We start from the raw sequence: 23,694 nt of genomic DNA on the forward strand, positions 1-23,694 counted from the left end.
CTCAGGGCTCACTGGCTCACCTTTGTAGGACTGCAAATCACCAGTGACAGTGACATCCTTGGTTTACTGATGGGGTATGTGGTATTTTATTTCTCAAAATCAAAGTATATTTGGATCCACTTCCATTTAATCATAGGAGTCCATGTTCTAAATCCATATCTAATGAGGAACAGGATGCTGTAGGGTGGGTTTGAGGATTAAACAAGTGAATATTTATAAAGCACTGAGATCAAGGTATCTTATAGGCCAAGTTCTGATCTAAGCATGTTTAAATAATACTTCATTTAACTCTCAAACCAACTATTAGTATTCTGTCCATCAGAAAAACATCCAGTATTATAGTTCTCAGGTTTAGTACAGAAGGAAACAATGTATGTGCCATAGAAATGACTGGTAAAAACATGGGCTGTGGAGTCAACTTGTTTAATTCCCATTCTGGCATTAGCAATTTTGATCCAAGCACTCAGGGCACTGTTTCTTAATATTTATAGGCTTCATCTTTTTTTTCCCCTCAAAATGGATTACTTATATGAGTAGGGTTATTTTGAGGATTATACAATATAAAGTATGCTATATGGAAAATATTGTTCTCCATACATGTCTGTGTATGTGTGCATACTCAGTCATTTCTGACAATTTGTACCTCCATGGATTGGCTAGTCCTCAATAAATGGTAGCTATAAGTCATTAAATAAAGAATCATAGAAAATGGCATTCAATATATTTCAATTTCCTTATCATCCACCTAAATGACTTAATGCACTTTATAAATAATAGTACCTAAAATAGTAAATATCCACACTTTTCTGGCCATTGGCATTTCCATTTTCCATCTTGTCTTTTATGAATCATTAAGTCTAGTTTTCTAGTTTTGGTAATGCACATGATTGTCCATATAAGAAAGTAGAGTTTTGATGGTTATAAATAAATGTATAATACAGAAGTCTACATACCTATGGAGGAAGAGCCATCTTTAGAAAGAATATCAATGTCATGGCTCTTCTGCCGAATAATGCTGGCTGAACTTATATTATTTGTAGATTGATAACATATCCCTAAGAGATTACACATATAGGTGAGCATTAAGTAATTACTTTGTTAGATAATGTTTTTCCCTAAATGAGTTCTCTGGAGAAATAACAACTGGGTACAATGCAGATTTGCCATGGGACCCAACTACTTTCTAGTGTTTTCTTTTGTTTTTTTAGATTCAGTGTCAATATTTTTCTTCATTCATTGGGAAGCCTACATCATAATATTGATGTCTGCCATCGATACTCATGCCATATTTTGTTACCTGTAATATTTGCTTAATCCAATTTAGCACAATTTTTTCCACACAGTTATCATAACTTTGTGCCACAATCTATTACCATCTCACTTTGGGTTATGGGTTGAACAGTTTATTTAATATCTATCGAAATCTTGACTCCCAGTACTTCTGAATATGATTGAATTTGTAGACATAGTTTTCAAAAAGGAAATTAAGTCGTGATGGGTTCAGATGAGTGCATCCTAACCCAAGATGACTGGTATCTTTTTTAAGAAAGGAGATTAGAACACAAAAATACACACAGGAAAGACTGTGAGAGACACAGAAGATGGTGGGCGTCTATAAGCCAGACAGAAGTTTCAGAATGAAACTGACCCCACTAACACTTCAATCTTGAATTACCATTCTCCAGACTGGAAGGAAATCAGTTTCTTTTGTTTAAACCACCCAGTCCATGGTACTTAGTTAGAGCGGCCCTCGCAAACTACATTCTTCCTTCTGTAGACAAAGAGACTGCTTTAATATTCAAAGGAAGCTTTACTTCTTTGAAGAGTAGTAGCATGTTTAATATATTTTAAACCATTATAGTACACATTCAAAATGTGCACAAAACATAAGTTTACAGCTTATTGAATTTTTACAAAGCAAAAATGCCTTTATGACCAAACCTCTAAACCAAGTAGAAGACCAACACTACATCAGACAAACTTCTCATCTCCTGTGTCAGTATCCTTCAAGTTAGATGAATCTTTATTTTTAGCACTCTACATAGTTTGTGTCTTTTTCTGAATTTTACATAAGTGGAATCAAACAGAACATATTCTTTCATGTATAGCCTTTTGGTGAAAATTCTGTTGATATCTGAACATTATGTTGATTATTGTTTTAGCTTGTTTGGACTGTTATAGTAATTATAACATAAGCAAATGATTTATAAACACCTGGCATTTATTTATCACTGCTCTGAAAGCTGGAAGTCTAAGATTGGATTGGGTTCTGATGAAAGCATTCTTTCTGGCTCGTAGATGGCTATCTTTTGTTGTGCATCATATAGGTCTTTTTATTGTACATTACATGGGGCAAGGGAGTGCCCCGGGCTCTTTTATGGGGGCACTAATTCAGTTCATAGGCTTCCCTAGTGGCTCAGAAAATAAAGAATCTTCCTGCAATGCAGGAGACCTGAGCTTTATCCTTGGATAGTGAATGTCCCCTGGATAAGGAAATGACAACCCACTCCAGTATTCTTGCCTGGAGAACCACATGGACAGAGGAGCCTGGTGGGTTACAGTCCATGGGGTCACAGAGTTGGACATGACTAAACATGCGCAGGCACTAATCCAGTTCATTAGGGCAAAGCCAAGCCTCAGTGACCTAATCACTTCCCTAAAGCCTGCACATCTAAACAGTAATGGTCCTTGTATTACTACTCTAAGTGTAGAGATCAAATTGACAACATTCATTGAATCATGGAAAAAGCAAAAGTGTTCCAAAAAAACATCTACTTCTGCTTCACTGACTACACTAAAACCTTTGACTGAGGATCACAATAAACTGCAGAAAATCTTAAAGAAATGGGAGTACCAGACCACCTTACCTGTTTTCTGAGAAACCTGTATGTCTGTCAAGAAGCAACAGTTAAAACTGGAAATGGAGTAACAGTCTGGTTCAAAATTGGGAAATGAGTGTGTCAAGGCTGTATATTGTCAACCTGTTTATTTAACTTATATGCAGAATACATCATAAGAAATGCTGAGCTGGATGAATCACAAGCTGGAATCAAGATTGCTAGGAGACATATTAACAACCTCAAATATGCAGATGATGTCTCTCTTACGGCAGAAAGTGAAGAGGAGCTAAAGAGCATCTTGATTAGGGTGAAAGAAGAGAGTGAAAAAGCTAGTTTAAAACTCAATATTCAAACACTAAGATCATGACATCAGTCCCATTGTTCATGCATGCTCAGTCACTTCAGTCATGTCCTACTTCTTGTGACCACATGGACTGTGGCATGCCAGGCTTCTCTGTCTATGGCAATTCTCCTGGCAAGAATACTGGAGTGGGTTGCCATGCCCTCTTCCAAGAGATCTTCTTGACCTGGGGATTGAGCCAGCATCTTTTATATCTTTTATGTCTCCTGCATTGGCAGGCAGGTAGTTTACCACTAGTGCTACATGGGAAGTCCCATCACTTCATGGCAAATAGAAGGCGAAAAAGTGGAAGGAGTGATATTTTATTTTCTTGGGCTTCAAAATCACCATGGATGGTGACCGCAGTCATGAAATTAAAAGAGACTTGCTCCTTGGAAGGAAAGCTATGACAAATCTAGCTAGCATATTAAAAAACAGAGACATCACTTTTCTGACAAAGGTCTGTATAGTTAAAGCTATGTTGTTGTTGTTTTTTCCTCTTTTTGTTTGTTTTGTTTTTGTAGTAGTAATGTATGGATGTGAGAATTGGACTATAAAGAAGGCTGAGCACCAAAGAACTGATGCTTTCAAACTGTGGTGCTGAGTCTTTTGAACTGCAAGGCCATCTAACCAGTCAATCCTAGGGGAAATCAACCCTGAATATTCACTGAAAGGACTGTTGCTAAAACTGAAGCTCCAATACTTTGACCACCCATCTCCTACTCAACAGACATGAATTTGAGCAAACTCCAGGAGATAGTGAAGGACAGGGAAGCCTGGCGTGATGCAGTCCATGGGTCACAAAGAATCACACACTACTGAGTGACTGAACAACAGCATCATAGTATCCATTACATGACTGTACCTAGATTTATGTATTCTGCCTATTTTTGAGAAATGTCTTGAGTGTTTCCTGATATGGCTATTACAAAATACATTCTTGCTCCTGTCTCTATATGAATATATCCCTGCACTTCTGTTTGTTAGAATTTTGGGTAGAATTGATGGTTTACAGATTAGGTATATATTCTGCATAAACCAATACTGTCAAATAGTTTCACAAACTGGTTATATGAATTACATACCCATTAATGGTATATAAGTAGTTTTGTTCCATGGTCTCACCAATATTAACATTACAAGGTGTTTTTAAAAATTTTTCTATGCTAGGTTTGTGTGTAGCTCAGTCGGTAAAGAATCGGCCTGCAGTACAGGAGACCCGGGTTCAATCCCTGGGTTGGTAAGATCCCCTGGAGAAGGAAATGGCAACCCACTCCAGTATCCTTGCCTGGAAAATCTCATGGACAGAGGAGCCTGGTGGGCTGCAGTCCATGGGGTCACAAAGAGTCAGGCACGACTGAGCAACTAACACTTACTTACTTACAAATATGTTATAGTTATAGTTTTAATTTGCCTTTCTCTAAATGAGATACCCCACATCAAAGGTAAGAGAAACTCAAGTAAGACGGTAGGTGTTGCGAGAGGGCATCAGAGGGCAGACACACTAAAACCATAATCACAGAAAACTAGCCAACTTGATCACAGGACCACAGTCTTGTCTAACTCAATGGAACTAAGCCATGCCGTGTGGGGCCACCCAAGAAAGTCGGGTCATGGTGGAGAGGTCTGATAAAATGTGGCCAACTGGAGAAGGGAATGGCAAACCACTTCAGTATTCTTGCCTTGAGAACCCCATGAACCATATGAAAAGGCAAAATGATAGGATACTGAGAGAGGAACTCCCCAGGTCGGTAGGTGCCCAATATGCTACTGGAGATCAGTGGAGAAATAACTCCAGAAAGAATGAAGGGATGGAGCCAAAGCAAAAGCAATACCCAGTTGTGGATGCGACTGGTGATAGAAGCACGATCCAATGCTGTAAAGAGCAATATTGCATAGGAACCTGGAATGTTAGCTCCATGCATCAAGGCAAATTGGAAGTGGTCAAACAGGAGATGGCAAGAGTGAATGTTGACATGCTAGGAATCAGCAAACTAAAAAGGACTGGAATGGGTGACTTTAATTCAGATGACCATTATATTTACTACTGTGGGCAGGAATCCCTTAAAAGAAATGGAGTAGCCATCACAGTCAACAAAAGAGTCCGAAACGCAGTACTTGGATTCAATCTCAAAAACGACAGAATGATCTCTGTTCGTTTCCAAGGCAAACCATTCAATACCACGGTAATCCAAGCCTATGCCCCAACCAGTAACGCTGAAGAAGCTGAGGTTGAACGGTTCTATGAAGACCTACAAGACGTTTTAGAACTAACACCCAAAAAAGATGTCCTTTTCATTATAGGGGACACGAATGCAAAAGTAGGAAGTCAAGAAACACCTGGAGTAATAGGCAAATTTGGCCTTGGAGTACAGAATGAAGCAGGGCAAAGGCTAATAGAGTTTTGCCAAGAGAATGCACTGGTCATAGCAAACATCCTCTTCCAGCAACACAAGAGAAGACTCTACCCATGGACATCACCAGATGGGCAACACCAAAATCAGATTGATTATATTCTTTGCAGCCAAAGATGGAGAAGCTCTATACACTCAGCAAAAACAAGACCTGGAGCTGACTGTGGCTCAGATCATGAACTCCTTATTGCCAAATTCAGACTTAAACTGAAGAGAGTAGGGTTAACCACTAGACCATTCAGGTATGACCTAAATCAAATCCCTTATGAATATACAGTGGAAGTGAGAAATAGATTTAAGGGACTAGATCTGATAGAGAGCCTGATGAACTATGGACAGAGGTTCGTGACATTGTACAGGAGACAGGGATCAAGACCATCACCACGGAAAAGAAATGCAAAAAGGCAAAATGGTTGTCTGAGGAGGCCTTACAAATAGCTGTGAAAAGAAGAGAAACAAAAAGCCAAGGAGAAAAGGAAAGATATTCCCTTTTGAATGCAGAGTTCCAAAGAATAGCCAGGAGAGATAAGAAAGCCTTCTTCAGCAATCAATGCAAAGAAATAGAGGAAAACAACAGAATGGGAAAGACTAGAGATCTCCTCAAGAAAATTAGAGATACCAAGGGAATATTTCATGCAAAAATGGGCTCTATAAAGGATAGAAATGGTATGAACCAAACAGAAGCAGAAGATATTAAGAAGAGGTGGCAAGAATACACAGAAGAACTGTACAAAAAAGATCTTCATGACCCAGATAATCACAATGGTGTGATCACTCACCTAGAGCCAGACATCTTGGAATGTTAAGTCAAGTGGGCCTTAGAAAGCATCACTACGAACAAAGCTAGTGGATGTGATGGAATTCCAGTTGAGGTATTTCAAATCCTGAAAGATGATGCTGTGAAAGTGCTGCACTCAATATGCCAGCAAATTTGGAAAACTCAGCAGTGGCCACAGGACTGGAAAACGTCCCTTTTCATTCCAATCCCAAAGAAAGGCAATCCCAAAGATTGTTCAAAATACCGCACAATTGCACTCATCTCACATGCTAGTAAAGTAATGCTCAAAATTCTCCAAGCTAGGCTTCAGCAATACATGAACTGAGAACTTCCAAATGTCCAAGCTGGTTTTAGAAAAGGCAGAGGAACCAGAGATCAAATTGCCAATATCCTCTGGATCATCAAAGAAGCAAGAGAGTTCCAGAAAACATCCATTTCTGCTTTATTGACTACACCAAAGCCTTTGACTGAGTGGATCACAATAAACTGTGGAAAATTTTGAAAGAGATGGGAATACCAGACCACCTGACCTGCCCCTTGAGAAACCTATATGCAGGTCAGGAAGCAACAGTTAGAACTGGACATGGAACAACAGACTGGTTCTAAATAGGAAAAGGAGTACATCAAGGCTGTATATTGTCACCCTGCTTATTTAACTTATATGCAGAGTACATCATGAGAAACGCTGGGCTTGAAGAAACACAAGCTGGAATCAAGATTGCTGGGAGAAATATCAATAACCTCAGATATGCAGATGACACCACCCTTATGGCAGAAACTGAAGAGGAACTAAAAAGACTTTTGTTGAAAGTGAAAGAGGAGAGTGAAAATGTTGGCTTAAAGCTCAACATTCAGAAAACTAAGATCATGGCATCTGGTCCCATCACCTCGTGGGAAATAGATGGGGAGACAGTAGAAACAGTGTCAGACTTTATTTTTTGGGGTTCCAAAATCACTGCAGATGGTGACTGCAACCATGAAATTAAAAGACGCTTACTCTTTGGAAGGAAAGTTATGACCAACCTAGATAGCATATTAAAAAGCAGAGACATTACTTTGCCAACAGAGGTCTGTCTGGTCAAGGCTATGGTTTTTCCAGCAGTCATGTATGGATGTGGGAGTTGGACTGTGAAGAAAGCTGAGCACTGAAAAATTGATGCTTTTGAACTGTGGTGTTGGAGAAGACTCTTGAGAGTCCCTTGGACTGCAAGGGGATTGAACGAGTCCATCCTGAAGGATATAAGTCCTGGGTGTTCACTGGAAGGACTGATGCTGAAGCTGAAACTCAATACTTTGGCAACCTCATGTGAACAGTTGACTCATTGGAAAAGACCCTGATGCTGGGAGGGATTGGGGGCAGGAGGAGAAGGGGACAACAGAGGATGAGATGGCTGGCTGGCATCCCCTACCCTATGGGCATGAGTTTGAGTAAACCTCAGATGTTTGTGATGGACAGGGAGGCCTGGCGTGCTGCGATTCATGGGGTCACAAAGAGTCGGACACGACTGAGTGACTGAACTGAACTGAACTGAAATAATCACCATTGAATTTGAGAATATGTGTCATGTTACTTGTCGAGGAACTGATTCTTTTGAACTGTGGTGTTGGAGAAGACTCTTGAGTGTCCCTTGGACTGCAAGGAGGTCCAATCAGTCCATCCTAAAGGAAATCAGTCCTGAGTATTCATTGGAAGACCTGATGCTGAAGATGAAGCTCCAATACTTTGGTCACCTGATGCAAAGAACAGACTCATTTTAAAAGATCCTGATGCTGGAAAAGATTGAAGCCAGGAGGAGAATGGACATGAGTTTGAGTAAGCTCCAGGAGTTGTTGATGGACAGGGAAGCCTGGCATGCTGCAGTCCATGGGGTCGCAAAAAGTCAGAAACAACTGAGCAACTAAACTGAAATGAACTGACATGTTACTTGGTTTCTTGAATATATCTTTGATGAGAACCTGTCCATGATTTGCTTTTTTTCATTCACTTCCATTAATTATTTGGGTAATATTCTAACATTCTATAATGAACTAGACTTAAATCACATTAATATTTCCCGCTCTGACACTTAATATCTGTAACCTGTGGCAAGTCATTTAATAAATGCTTGTTTCAGATTTTCCCAAGTACAAATCAGAGACAATAACATCACCTGTCTCAGTTGTTTCAATGACCATTGACATAATATCTATGAATATCTGGGGAAAATATCTGTAAAATATATGTTGATGATTCTTTGGCATATAAGCAACACTATACATGGATTGACTATTAATATATCTTCTAATGTTTTTGCAAACTATACTATGTTTGTTCTTTCACTAGTATCATTTGTTATTCTAACACCCACACTAAGCTTAATAAACTCTGAAGACATACAGTGTTTGTTCTGCTTTAAAAATGCAGAATAAAGAACGTTTAGTTATCATCTCTTCCTCTGTCTTTATAATTTGTTATTATTTTCAGTAAATCAGTTCTTTCTCTGAGCTAGCCACATTTATACTGTTGTTCCATATGGTCTGTATTTATGTATATTTAGTCACAAGTTTGGAGAAGGAAATGTCAACCCACTCCAGTGTCCTTGCCTGGAGAATCGTGTGGACAGAAGGCCTGGGTGGCCTGCCGTCTATAGGGTCACACGGAGTCAGACACAACTGAAGCAATTTAGCAGCAGCAGCAGCAGTCACAAGCAGTCACAAGTTTGTTCTCATTCATGGATTTTGTTTTCCTTGTGCTAAATGTTAATCTCTCAGTCATATCTGACTCTTTGTGACCCTATGGACTGTAGCTCACCAGGCTCTTCTGTCTATGGACTTCTCCAGCAAGGATATGGGAGTGGGTTACCATTTCCTTCGCTAGGGGATCTTCCCAACCCAGGGACTGAACCTGGGTCTCTTGCATTGTAAGCAGATTCTTTGCCTTCTGAGTCACCAGGAAAACCCTTGTTTACCCTGTAATCAGTTGTAATTAAGAAGTTTCTTCATAAGTTCTAGTTGTCCATTTTAATCTTTATAGTGCCATGGCTTTAATGTTAACCTTTGTTTCTTTCAAATATTAAATGCATTTTTAAAAATAACTCGTATAATGTAAATTCAATATCTGAAGTTGAGCAACCTTCTTTTTTTTTCTTTCTATTTTTCTGGAAATTCACATGAACAAGGACTTTATCTATGGAAGTTCCTTCATATTTGAATGGTTGATAATTCTTTTCTCTGGCCAATATTTTTTAGTCCCACAAAGCTTTTTCTAAACTAGGAACACCTTAAATTGATTTCAAATGAATTTGACAGTTCATGAAGGCATTTTTTTTCCATTTATTTTTATTAATTGGAGGCTAATTACTTTACAATATTGTAGTGGGTTTTGTCATATATTGACATGAATCAGCCATGGAGTTACATGTATGCCCCATGCCAATCCCCCCTCCCACCTCCCTCTCCAGCCGATTCCTCTGGGTCTTCCCAGTGCACCAGGCCCGAGCACTTGTCTCATGCATCCAACCTGGGCTGGTGATCTGTTTCACTATAGATATTATATATGTTTTGATGTTGTTCTTTTGAAACATCCCACCCTCACCTTCTCCCACAGAGTCCAAAAGTCTGTTCTGTACATCTGTGTCCCTTTTTCTGTTTGCATATAGGGTTATCATTACCATCTTTCTAAATTCCATATATATGTGTTAGTATGCTATAATGTGCTTTATCTTTCTGGCTTACTCCACTGTATAATGGCATCCAGTTTCATCCATCTCATTAGAACTGATTCAAATGAATTCTTTTTAATGGCTGAGTAATATTCCATGGTGTATATGTACCACAGCTTCCTCATCCATTCGTCTGCTCATGGGCATCTAGGTTGCTTCTATGGCCTGGCTATTATAAACAGTGCTGTGATGAACACTGGGGTGCATGTGTCTCTTTCAGATCTGGTTTCCTCGGTGTGTATGCCCAGAAGTGGGATTGCTGGGTCATATGGCAGTTCTATTTCTAGTTTTTCAAGAAATCTCCACACTGTTCTCCGTGGTGGCTGTACTAGTTTGCATTCCCACCAACAGTGTAAGAGGGTTCCCTTTTCTCCACACCCTCTCCAGCATTTATTGCTTGTAGACTTTTGGATAGCAGCCATCCTGACTGGCGTGTAACGGTACCTCATTGTGGTTTTGATTTGCATTTCTCTGATAATGAGTGATGTTGAGCATCTTTTCACGTGTTTGTTAGCCATCTGTATGCCTTCTTTGGAGTAATGTCTGTTTAAATCTTTGGCCCATTTTTTGATTGGGTCATTTATTTTTCTGGAGTTGAGCTGGAGGAGTTGCTTGTATATTTTTGAGATTAATCCTGTCTGTTGCTTCATTTGCTATTATTTTCTCCCATTCTGAGGGCTGTCTTTTCACCTTGCTTATAGTTTCCTTTGTTGTGCAAAAGCTTTTAAGCTTCATTCGGTCCCATTTGTTTATTTTTGCTTTTATTTCCAATATTCTAGGAGGTGGGTCATAGAGGATCCTCCTGTGATTCATGTTGGAGAGTGTTTTACCTATGTTCTCCTTTAGGAGTTTTATAGTTTCTGGTCTTACATTTAGATTTTTAATACATTTTGAGTTTATTTTTGTGTATGGTGTTAGAAAGTGTTCTAGTTTCATTCTTTGACAGGTGGTTGGCCAGTTTTCACAGCACCACTTGTTAAAGAGGTTGTCTTTTTTCCATTGTATATCCTTGCCTCCTTTGTCGAAGATAGGGTGACCATAGGTTCGTGTATTTATCTCTGGGTTTTCTATTCTGTTCCATTGATCTATATTTCTGTCTTTGTGGCAGTACCATACTGTCTTGATGACTGTGGCTTTGTAGTATAGTCTGAAGTCAGGCAGGTTGATTCCTCCAGTTCCATTCTTCTTTCTCAAGGTTACTTTGGCTATTTGAGGTTTTTTGTATTTCCATACAAATTGTGAAATTATTTGTTCTAGTTCTAGGAAAAATCCCATTGGTAGCTTGATAGGGATTGCATTGAATCTATAGATTGCTTTGAGTAGTATAGCCATTTTGACAATATTTATTCTTCCAATACATGAACATAGTATGTTTCTCCATCTGTTTGTGTCCTCTTTGGTTTCTTTCATCAGTGATTTATAGTTTTCCATGTATACATCTTTTGTTTCTTCAGGTAGATATACTCCTAAGTATTTTATTCTTTTTGTTGCAATGGTGAATGGTATTGTTTCCTTAATTTCTCTTTCTGTTTTCTCATTGTTAGTGTATAGGAATGCAAGGGATTTCTGTCTGGTAATTTTATATCCTACAACTTTACTATATTCATGGATTAGCTCTAGTAATTTTCTGGTAGAGTCTTTAGGGTTTTCTATGTAGAGGATCATGTCATCTGCAAACAGCCAGAGTTTTACTTCTTCTTTTCCTATCTGGATTGCTTTTACTTCTTTTTCTGCCCTGATTGCTGTGGCCAACACTTCCAAAACTATGTTGAATAGTAGTGGTGAGAGTGGGCACCCTTGTCTTGTTCCTGATTTTAGGGGAAATGCTTTCAATTTTTCACCATTGAGGGTGATGCTTGCTGTGGATTTGTCATATATAGCTTTTATTATGTTGAGGTATGTTCCTTCTATTCCTGCTTTCTGGAGAGTTTTAATCATAAATGGGTATTGAATTTTGTCAAAGGCTTTTTCTGCATCTATTGAGATAATCATATGGTTTTTATCTTTCAATTTGTTAATGTGGTGTATTACATTGATTGATCTGTGGATATTAAAGAATCCTTGCATTCCTGGGATAAAGCCCACTTGGTCATGGTGTATGATTTTTTTAATATGTTGTTGGATTCTGTTTGCTAGAATTTTGTTAAGGATTTTTGCATCTATGTTCATCAGTGATATTGGCCTGTAGTTTTCTTTTTTTTTTGTCGCATCTTTGTCTGGTTTTGGAATTAGGGTGATGATGGCTTCATGGAATGAGTTTGGACGTTTACCTTCTTCTGCAATTTTCTGGAAGAGTTTGAGTAAGATAGGTGTTAGCTCTTCTCTAAATTTTTGGTAGAATTCAGCTGTGAAGCCATCTGGTCCTGGGCTTTTGTTTACTGGAAGATTTCTGATTACAGTTTCGATTTCCTTGCTTGTGATGGGTCTGTTAAGATCTTCTATTTCTTCCTGGTTCAGTTTTGGAAAGTTATAATTTTCTAAGAATTTGTCCATTTCTTCCAAGTTGCCCATTTTATTAGCAGAGAGCTGCTGGTAGTAGTCTCTCATGATTCTTTGTATTTTAGTGTTGTCTGTTGTGATCTCTCCATTTTCATTTCTAATTCTCTTAATTTGGTTCTTCTCCCTTTGTTTCTTAATGAGTATTGCTAATGGTTTGTCAATTTTGTTTATTTTTTCAAAGAACCAGCTTTTAGCTTTGTTGATTTTTGCTATGGTCTCTTTAGTTTCTTTTGCATTTATTTCTGCCCTAATTTTTAAGATTTCTTTCTTTCTACTAACCCTGGGGTTCTTCATTTCTTCCTTCTCTAGTTGCTTTAGGTGTAGAGTTAGGTTATTTATTTGACTTTTTTCTTGTTTCTTGAGGTAAGCCTGTAATGCTATGAAGCTTCCCCTTAGCACTGCGTTTACAGTGTCCCATGGATTTTGGGTTGTTGTGTTTTCATTTTCATTCATTTCTATGCATATTTTGATTTCTTTTTTGATATCTTCTATGATTTGTTGGTTATTCAGAAGCGTGTTATTTAGCCTCCACATGTTTGAATTTTTAACAAATTTTTTCCTATCATTGAGATCTAATCTTATTGCACTGTGGTTAGAAGAGATGACTAGAATGATTTCATTTTTTTTTTTTTTGAGTTTTCCAAGACTAGATTTATGGCCCAGGATGTGATCTATTCTGGAGAAGATTCCGTGTGCACTTGAGAAAAAGTTGAAGTTGCTTGTTTTGGGGTGAAATGTCCTATAGATGTTAATTAGGTCTAGCTGGTCCATTGTGTCATTTAAATTTTGTGTTTCCTCGTTAATTTTCTGTTTAGTTGATCTATCCATAGCTGTGAGTGGGATATTAAAGTCTCCCACTATTATTGTGTTACTATTAATTTCCTCTTTCATACTCATTAGCGTTTGCCTTACATATTTTGGTGCTCCTATTTTGGGTGCATATATATTTATAATTGTTATATCTTCTTCTTGGATTGATCCTTTGATCATTATGTAGTGTCCTTCTTTGTCTCTTTTCACAGCCTTTATTTGAAAGTCTATTTTATCCGATATGGGTATTGCAACTCCTGCTTTCTTTTGGTCTCTGTTTGTGTGAAATATTTTTTTCCAGCCCTTCACTTTTAGTCTGTATGTGTCTCTTGTTTTGAGGTGGGTCTCTTGTAGATAGCATATTTAGGGGTCTTCTTTCTGTATCCATTCAGCCAGTCTTTGTCTTTTGGTTGGGGCATTCAACCCATTTACATTTAAGGTAATTATTGATAGGTGTGGTCCTGTTGCCATTTACTTTGTTGTTTTGGGTTCACGTTTATACAGCCTTTCTGTGTTTCCTGTCTAAAGAAGATCCTTTAGCATTTGTTGAAGAGCTGGTTTGGTGGTGCTGAATTCTCTCAGCTTTTGCTTGTCTGTAAAGCTTTTGAATTCTTCTTCATATCTGAATGAGATCCTTGCTGGGAACAGTAATCTAGGTTGTAGGTTATTCTCTTTCATTACTTTAAGTATGCCCAACCATTCCTTTCTGGCTTGAAGGGTTTCTATTGATAGATCAGCTGTTATCCTTATGGGAATCCCTTTGTGTGTTATTTGTTGTTTCTCCCTTGCTGCTTTTAATATTTGTTCTTTGGGTTTGATCTTTGTTAATTTGATTAATATGTGTCTTGGGGTGTTTCGCCTTGGGTTTATCCTGTTTGGGACTCTCTGGGATTCTTTGACTTGGGTGGCTATTTCCTTCCCCATTTTAGGGAAATTTTCAGCTATTATCTCCTCGAGTATTTTCTCATTGCCTTTCTTTTTGTCTTCTTCTTCTGGGACTCCTATGATTCGCAAGTTGAGACATTTCACATTGTCCCAGAGGTCCCTGAACTTTTCCTCATTTCTTTTGATTCTTTTTTCTTTTTTCCTCTCTGTTTCATTTATTTCCACCATTTTATCTTCTATCTCACTTATCCTATCTTCTGTCTCTGTTATTCTACTCTTGGTTCCCTCCAGAGTGTTTCTGATCTCATTTATTGCATTATTCATTTTTAATTGACTCTTTTTTTATTTCTTCTAGGTCTTTATTAAACATTTCTTGCATCTTCTCAATCTTTGTCTCCAGGCTATTTATCTGTAACTCCATTTTGTTTTCAAGATGTTGGGTCATTTTTATTATCATTATTCTAAATTCTTTTTCTTTTATTATCATTATTCTAAATTCTTTTTTCCTATCTCCTCCTCTTTTGTTTGACTTGGTGGGCATTTTTCATGTTTCTTTACCTGTTGGGTATTTCTCTGCCTTTTCATCTTGTTTAGATTGCTGTGTCTGGAGTGGGCTTTCTGTATTCTGGAGGTCTGTGGTTCCTTTTTATTGTGGAGGTTTCACCCAGTGGGTGGGGTTGGATGATTGGCTTGTCAAGGTTTCCTGGTTAGGGAAGCTTGTGTCAGTGTTCTGGTGCGTGGAAATGGATTTCTTCTCTCTGGAGTGCAATGGGTTGTCCAGTAGTGAGTTTTGAGATGGGTCGATGTGTTAGGTGTGACTTTGGGCAGCCTGCATGTTGACACTCAGAGTTATGTTCCTGCGTTGCTAGAGAATTTGCGTGGTATGTCTTGCTCTGAAACTTACTGGCTCTTGTGCGGTGGTTGGTTTCAGTGTAGGTATGGAGGCTTTTAGACAGTCTCATATTACTTAATGTTCCATGTAGTCGGGAGTTTTCTGGTGTTCTCAGGTTTTAGGCTTTAGTCTCCTGCCTCTGGATTTCAGTTTTATTCTTCCAGTAGTCTCAAGACTTCTCCAACTATCCACCACTGATAATAAAAACTTCTAGGTTAATGGTGAAAAGATTCTCCACTGTGAGAGACACCCAGAGAGGTTCACAGAATCACATGAAGAAGAGGAGAGGGAGGAGGGAGATAGAGATGAGCAGGAGGAGAAAAAGGGGGACTCAAGAGGAGAGAGACAGATCTACGCAGCTGTCTGTTCCGAAAGTGTTCTCCGTAGCCCAGAAACCCACAGAGATTCACAGAATTGGATTGGGAAGAGAAGGGGAAAGGAGGAAATAAGAGGTGTTCTGAGGTAGAAAACGGAGAGTCAAAATTGGGAGAGAGTAATCAACACTCCTGAATAAAAATGGGAGCTGAATATTGGGTTCTTAAGTGTCCAAAATTTATATCACATACTGAAAAACAAAGATTAAAAATCTAGAGTAGAGGTTAGACTCTTAAAAATACAATATAAAAAACAAAAACACAAAAAGTTTTAGAAATATATATGAATTTTGGTTTAAAAATAGGGCTTCTCTCTCTCGCTCTTTTTTTTTTTTTCTTTGCAAGGTTATAGTGAAATGAAAATGAAAATTAAGGAGTAGTACAGGAGTAATAGAGAACTTTAAAAGGACTTTAAAAGATAAAAAGAAAAGAAAAGGAAAAAAAAAAAAACAAGAAAAAAAATTTTTCCTGATTAAAAAAATTGGAAAATTCTATGAAAATGAAAGTTAAGGAGTAATGGGGGAGTAATAGGGAATTTTAAAAGAAAATAAAAGAGAAAAAAGAAAAAAGAAAAGAAAAGAAAAAAAGATTTTTTTTTTTAATTTAAAAAAACAGAAGTAAAAATATATCTAGGAATTTCTCTGGAGCTGTTGCGGTCAGTGTGGGTTCGGTTCAGCTTCAGATAGCTCCTCGTTCCAGCTTACACTTCTCAATATCTACAGGCCCCTTCCAGTGTAGTCGCTGTTACCTACAGGGGTTTTATTTTATTTTTTTTCTCCATTTATTTTTATTAGTTGGAGGCTAATTACTTTACATCATTGCAGTGGTTTTTGTCATACATTGAAATGAATTAGTCATGGATTTACATATATTCCCCATCCCTGTCCCCCCTCCCACCTCCCTGTCCACCCGATTCCTCTGGTTCTTCCCAGTGCACCAGGCCCGAGCACTTGTCTCATGCACCCAACCTGGGCTGGTGATCTGTTTCACCCTAGATAATATACATATTTCGATGCTGTTCTCTTGAAACATCCCACCCTCGCCTTCTCCCACAGAGTCCACAAGTCTGTTCTATACATCTGAGTCTCTTTATCTGTTTTGCATATAGGGTTATCGTTACCATCTTTCTAAAGTCCATATATATGTGTTAGTATACTGTAATGGTCTTTATCTTTCTGGCTTACTTCGCTCTGTATAATGGGCTCCAATTTCATCCATCTCATTAGAACTGATTCAAATGAATTCTTTTTAATGGCTGAGTAATATTCCATGGTGTATATGTACCACAGCTTTCTCATCCATTCGTCTGCTGATGGGCATCTAGGTTGCTTCCATGTCCTGGCTATTATAAACAGTGATGTGATGAACACTGGGGTGCACGTGTCTCTTTCAGATCTGGTTTCCTCAGTGTGTATTCCCAGAAGTGGGATTGCTGGGTCATATGGCAGTTCTATTTCCAGCTTTTTAAGAGATCTCCAGACTGTTTTCCATAGTGGCTGTACTAATTTGCATTCCCACCAACAGTGTAAGAGGGTTCCCTTTTCTCCACACCCTCTCAGAATTTATTGTTTGTAGACTTTTCAGATAGAAAATTACTAGAGCTAATCACCGAATACAGTAAAGATGCAGGATATAAAATTAACACACAGAAATCTCTTGCATTCCTATACACTAACAATGAGAAAACAGAAAGAGAAATTAAGGAAACAATACCATTCACCATTGCAACAAAAAGAATAAAATACTTAGGAGTATATCTACCTAAAGAAACAAAAGACCTATACATAGAAAACTACAAAACACTGATGAAAGAAATCAAAGAGGACACAAACAGATGGAGAAATATACCATGTTCATGGATTGGAAGAATCAATATTGTCAAAATGGCTATACTACCCAAAGCAATCTATAGATTCAATGCAATCCCTATCAAACTACCAACGGTATTTTTCACAGAACTAGAACAAATGATTTCACAGTTTGTATGGAAATACAAAAAACCTCAAATAGCCAAAGTAACCTTGAGAAAGAAGAATGGAACTGGAGCAATCAACCTGCCTGACTTCAGACTATACTACAAAGCCACAGTCATCAAGACAGTATGGTACTGCCACAAAGACAGAAATATAGATCAATGGAACAGAATAGAAAACCCAGAGATAAATACACGAACCTATGGTCACCCTATCTTCGACAAAGGAGGCAAGGATATACAATGGAAAAAAGACAACCTCTTTAACAAGTGGTGCTGTGAAAACTGGCCAACCACCTGTCAAAGAATGAAACTAGAACACTTTCTAACACCATACACAAAAATAAACTCAAAATGTATTAAAAATCTAAATGTAAGACCAGAAACTATAAAACTCCTAAAGGAGAACATAGGTAAAACACTCTCCAACATGAATCACAGGAGGATCCTCTATGACCCACCTCCTAGAATATTGGAAATAAAAGCAAAAATAAACAAATGGGACCGAATGAAGCTTAAAAGCTTTTGCACAACAAAGGAAACTATAAGCAAGGTGAAAAGACAGCCCTCAGATTGGGAGAAAATAGTAGCAAACGAAGCAACAGACAAAGGATTAATCTCAAAAATATACAAGCAACTCCTCCAGCTCAACTCCAGAAAAATAAATGACCCAATCAAAAAATGGGCCAAAGAACTAAACAGACATTTCTCCAAGGAAGACATACAGATGGCAAAAAAAAAACACATGAAAAGATGCTCAACATCACTCACTATCAGAGAAATGCAAATCAAAACCACAATGAGGTACCGTTACACTCCAGTCAGGATGGCTGCTATCCAAAAACCTACGGGGGTTTTAATCTCTGCACCGGTCCCTTCTGAAGCGGTTCCCTTTGTTTATTTGGCTTCTGTTTGCCGGTCTCTTCAGTGCCTAATTTCCGCCCTGACACTGCCAGGCGGAGGTGGTCTCCTGTTCAGGTTCGCTAGTTTCGTCGTGCTGCAGGGAGGGGCTGGCGCTGCTTTCCTCTCTACGCTGCTCAGGCTCCTGGCTGCTCTATATGGAGAGTGTCCTGCGCTGCGCGCGGTTCCAGCCATTGGGTGTTCCACAAAAGCGTGGAACAAAAAGCTGCGCCTGTGTTTTGTGCCTTCCCCGTCAGAGCGGCTCAGGCAGCCAGGAGCTTGACGGGTGCACTCTCCCCAGGTGTAGTACGCCTTCTCCCCTCCGCGTCCCCAGCCCCAGTCCCCGCCCTCCCCGGTCGGGTGCCTGCGCCCTGTGTCTAGTTGCGACCCTCCTGGCGGATGTCGACCATCCGGAATCTCAGGAGGTCTTTGATTAGAAACTGGAGACCTGTTTGCAGTGCGGTAGGGGATGCAGTCCTTGGGGCCGAGCCTGCCCCTTTCCCCTCCCCACTGCGTACAGTCTCAGGCGGGGCTGGGCCGGTCCGCAGCCAGCTAGCTCCTCCGAACTTGCTCAGACCCTTTGTTCTGTCAACGACCGGCAGTGTGTTCGGGCCGGTTAATTTTCTCTCTCTCTCTTTTGCTGTCCCACAGTTTAAGTTGGTAACTCACAAAAGCTCCCTCCGATTGCCCTCAGGGCACTCAGGCCTGGTCCTTACCCTAAGCAGTGCCGCCCGCTCCTCTCCGTTCCGCCCCTACTTGCTGGTGGCAGATGTGGGCGTCTGGGGTACTTTTCTGCTGGGAGTTGCTTTTAAGCATGTAATCTGTGGGTTTTATTTATTTTTCCCTTCCAGTTAGGTTGCCCTCCAAGATTCAAAAACTTCCCCCAGACCCGCCAGTGTGAGGGTTTCCTGGTGTTTGGAAACTTCCTCTATTAAGAATCCCTTCCTGGGATGGGTCTCTGTCCCTAGCTCTTTTGTCTCACTTTTTGTCTTTTATATTTTGTCCTACCTCCTTTTGAAGACAATGGGATGCTTTTCTGGGCGCCTGATGACCTCAGCTAGCGATCAGAAGTTGTTTTGTGAAGTTTACTCTGCGTTCAATTGTTCTTTTGATGAATTTGTGGGGGAGAAAGTGGTCTCCCTGTCCTATTCCTCCGCCATCTTGGCTCTTCTTCCCATCAAGGCATTTTAAATCTAAACCCAAAATGAAAAATGAATTGACATATTTTTTGGGGCGGGGGATTTTCAAAATAGATTATCTTTAGTTTGTCCATTAGTCAAAGCCTAAGTAAATTACTTTGATTTTGGTGTTGCTGTTGTTATTATTGACTCTATATCTCTGTAGAGGTTATAGTCCTACAGCAATCTTAATTTCCTCAATTTAATGTCTATTCTAGCTCCTTGCTTTTTGTGAACGTTATAACTGGCCTCTTATATTCCATCAGATGATATATTTAAAGTCTAGGTTACCTTAAGGCAACCTGTTGACCTCAACATGTATAAAACACAAGTCTACATGATTGGAAGAGGTAGTGCTCGATTTGACTATCTCTCATCACTTTGAGATTTGAATTGCAGTATCTTTGTCTCTAAACAGGAAAAATAATGTCAGTTCCATGGAGTTTCCATTGAAAATAAGTATTTTCTACTCTTAATATTCTGTGAAACAAAGTGAGATAAGGTAAAGGACTGTGTGGTTTGCTTCCCTTGTAGCTCAGTAGGTAAAGAATCTGCCTGCAATGCAGGAGACCTGGATTTGACTCCTGGGTCATGAAGATCCCCTGGAGAAGGAAATGGCAACCCTCTCCAGTCCTCTTGCCTGGAGAATCCCATGGACAGAGGAGCCTGGGTGGCTACAGTCCATGGGGTCGCAAGAGTTGGACATGACTTAGTGACTAAACCACCACCACCACCATTCAAATGTGAAGTATTATTATTGTTATATTATATATAATAAATTATGTTATTATATTATATTATTATAGCTATGCTTTTTGCGACATTGGTTGATCTAACAGTTTTAGACATGTGTATTATCAAGAAAACTGAACGCCAAAGAATTGATGCTTTTGAACTGTGGTGTTGGAGAAGACTCCTGAGAGTCCCTTGGACTGAAAGAAGATCCAACCAGTCCATCCTAAAGGAGATCAGTCCTGAAAAGTCATTGGAAGGACATGCTGAAACTGAAACTCCAATACTTTGGCCACCTGATGCAAAGAGCTGATTCATCTGAAAAGACCCTGATGCTGGGAATGATTGAATGCGGGAGGAGAAGGGGACAATAGAGGATGAGATGGTTGGATGGCGTCACTGACTTGATACACATGAGTCTGAGCAAGCTCTGGGAGTTGGTGATGGACAGGGAAGCCTGGTGTGCTGCAGACCATGGGGTCACAAAAAGTCAGACACGACTGAGTGACTAAACTGAACTGATTATCAAGTCACATTTTATCTCTTTGTGTGTGTGAGTTACTTCCTCAGCCATGCCCCACTTCTTTGTGATCCCATGGACTGTAGCTCACCAAGGGTCCTCTGTCCATGAAATTCTCCAGGCAAAAATACTGGAGTGGATTGGCATTTCCTTATCGGGAGTTTCTGTAGGAGAAATTAGAATTGGACGCCTCAAGTCCAAGGGAGCTATACATATCTACGTATATTTCTTTACATAGAATTTTAGGTAACACTCGACCAATTAATCTTGTTGCCCGCTCCCCCTAAAAGTCCCAAGGCAGGGGTGGGGGTGAGCCAGATATAGATCATGGGAGAAAAGTGTGATTTTCTGAAGACTATGTCTCTTGTGTGTTTCAGGCTAAAGAGAGTGCTAATGGAAGCAGGGTATAGTACTGAGCTGATGGATAAGTGTAAAGGACTGAGACATACTGTTGACTGAATGAGTTCATGGAGGCTCAGAAAAGGTCACAGTAAGATAAACTGCAATGGCTTGTTGATTATCTTGAATTAAGTTTACTTGAGAAACACCTATTGAAAAATAATAAAAACACATTCTAGCCCTCCACTTTTCCTCAAAGGTGGAAAATAAATCTCACCTGTGAGGGTACCTTCTGAATACCAAGAAAATAGAAATCATCCTTATCACCAGAGTTAGAGAATTCAAGTTAAAAAAACTAAACCAACTGTGACTTTCATTAGATCACAACCCCAAGCAGGAGTCCCTTTGTTTTGTAAAATATTCATAAATAATTGTCTTTGTTTGGAACTGATAAACAATTTGCTTTTGTCACTTTGGGTGAGGCCTCTGCACGTATGATTTTTTTGTTTTTTTTTTCTCCTCTTTATATATCTGTGTAAACTTAATCATAGACCAGTCAAAAGAGCTCAAGCAAGGTTAGGAGGGCATTTTCCCCTTTTTGAAAGTTCAAGTGTTCATTTCCAGTGGTAAGGAAGGCATGCTTATTTAGTAAAGTTGAGCAGAAATAAATTTTGAAAGTTATCACCTACATTTTATAGTAAATCACCCCATTTAGAGATAGTCTAAAACAACGACCAATTCCTTCCTAAAAGAAAATACTATTCTATGATTAATATTTTTATTCTCCAAGATATAAATTAACTTTTTCACTGACATTGATTCCTCAATGTATGAGTTCTTACTTTTGGGTCTGGGCAAGCAAAGGTTTCTTGGAGAATTCAAAATTCTTGTCTATTGACATGGATACTCAAATATATTTTAGCAAGATTTTCTCCATGGAAATTTCCCCCATCTCTTCAAGAAGTGGATGTATATTTGGACAAATTACTGAACTAAGCAATAGGAAGAAGTTATTGTCTATAGAAAATAAAAAGTCTTAAGAACAGTAGCATTGAATTCATTTATTAATAGAAAGCAGTTTCCTGCTGAACAGTTCTTTGATCAAAGCTTCTTTCACATCCTTGTTCCTCAGACTGTAGATGACGGGGTTCAACATGGGATCACTGTGGTGTACAACACAGCCACCATTTTCCCCTGCTGCAGACTCTTCTGAAGGGGGTCTAAGATACATGAAGAAAAGAGTTGTATAGAAGATGGTGACAGCTGTCAGATGGGAGCCACAGGTAGAGAAAGCTTTGTGCCTGCCTTCTGTGGAACGAATCCTCAACGTGGCAGGAAAAATGTAGATGTAAGAAATGAGGATGATGAAGAGAGAACAAGTGAAGTTAAAACCAGCCACAACAAACATGGACAATTCTTTGTTATAGGTGTTGGAACAAGCCAGCTTAATCAGCGGTGGGTCAGCACAGTAGAAGTGATTAATTTCTTTGCGACCACAGAAGGCTAGGTTGTAGGTCCACATGGTCTCCATCAGCCCAGTGAGCGCTCCATATACATAAGGCACCGTGATGAGGGATGTGCACACACTCTTAGACATTTTGCTGCCATAAAGCAGGGGGTTGCATATGGCCATGTACCAATCAAAGGCCATGACAGCCAGGGTGTAGATCTCTACATGGACCAAGGCAATAAAAAAGTAACACTGAACCATGCAAGCTGTATAAGAAATGGTTTTCCTCTCTGATAAGAAAATTCCCAACATCTTTGGAGTCACAATGGAAGAGAAACACAGATCCATGAAGGATAAGTGGCTCAGGAAAAAGTACATGGGCATGTGGAGGTGGGCATTGACCCTGATGAGGACAATTATGCCAAGATTTCCTGCCACTGTGACCATATAAATGGTGAAAAATAAGCAAAGAAGAAAATCTGCAATTCCTGGGTACTAGATAGTCCAAGGAGAATGAACTCAGTCACTAATGTGAAGTTTCTTCTCATAATTTCCTTCATGAGATATTGACCTTTACATTTATATTGGATTACAATAAAGTGGAAAAATTAATATTACTATGTCACTAATGACTTTCTCACCAATTTTTTTTCCTTCTCTTTCTTTTTCATTATGCCATTTCAACTGTTGCTCATTCTCACTAAGCACAATCTCAGTCTGGCACTGAAATCTTGTTGTATTCAAAGAATCTCTTCCATTTTTGATATGGTCCTCCATTATTTTTTATTTCCATATTTTTCACTTCCCTTCTAATTGTGCTTCTCTCACTTGTTTCTTTATCCACTTTCTCCTTCTCTTTCTCTGCCCTAGTCTTTCTGTTTGAAAAATCTGTTTTATGTGATAACCATCCTCAGATATCACAGTCAGGTCTGTTTATCTTTATATCTAACTATATGAACAGGTGAGAAAGAGTTTAAAAAGAGAAAATAATATGGTATCAATGGACAATATTTTCCTAAAAGACCTAATTCTTTTTGGATAATTTTCACATAATCAGTTGCTTACTGGAG

General features: G+C 39.0%; 1 pseudogene; it reads right to left on the reverse strand.

Annotated features, from left to right (window-relative positions):
* Positions 1–22,231: 22,231 nt before the first annotated feature.
* LOC110121886 (olfactory receptor 5M8-like) lies at positions 22,232–23,172 on the reverse strand (annotated as a pseudogene).
* Positions 23,173–23,694: the final 522 nt, after the last annotated feature.

The sequence above is a fragment of the Odocoileus virginianus genome, chromosome 10 (assembly GCF_023699985.2).
Source record: "Odocoileus virginianus isolate 20LAN1187 ecotype Illinois chromosome 10, Ovbor_1.2, whole genome shotgun sequence".
Taxonomy (NCBI): domain Eukaryota; kingdom Metazoa; phylum Chordata; class Mammalia; order Artiodactyla; family Cervidae; genus Odocoileus; species Odocoileus virginianus.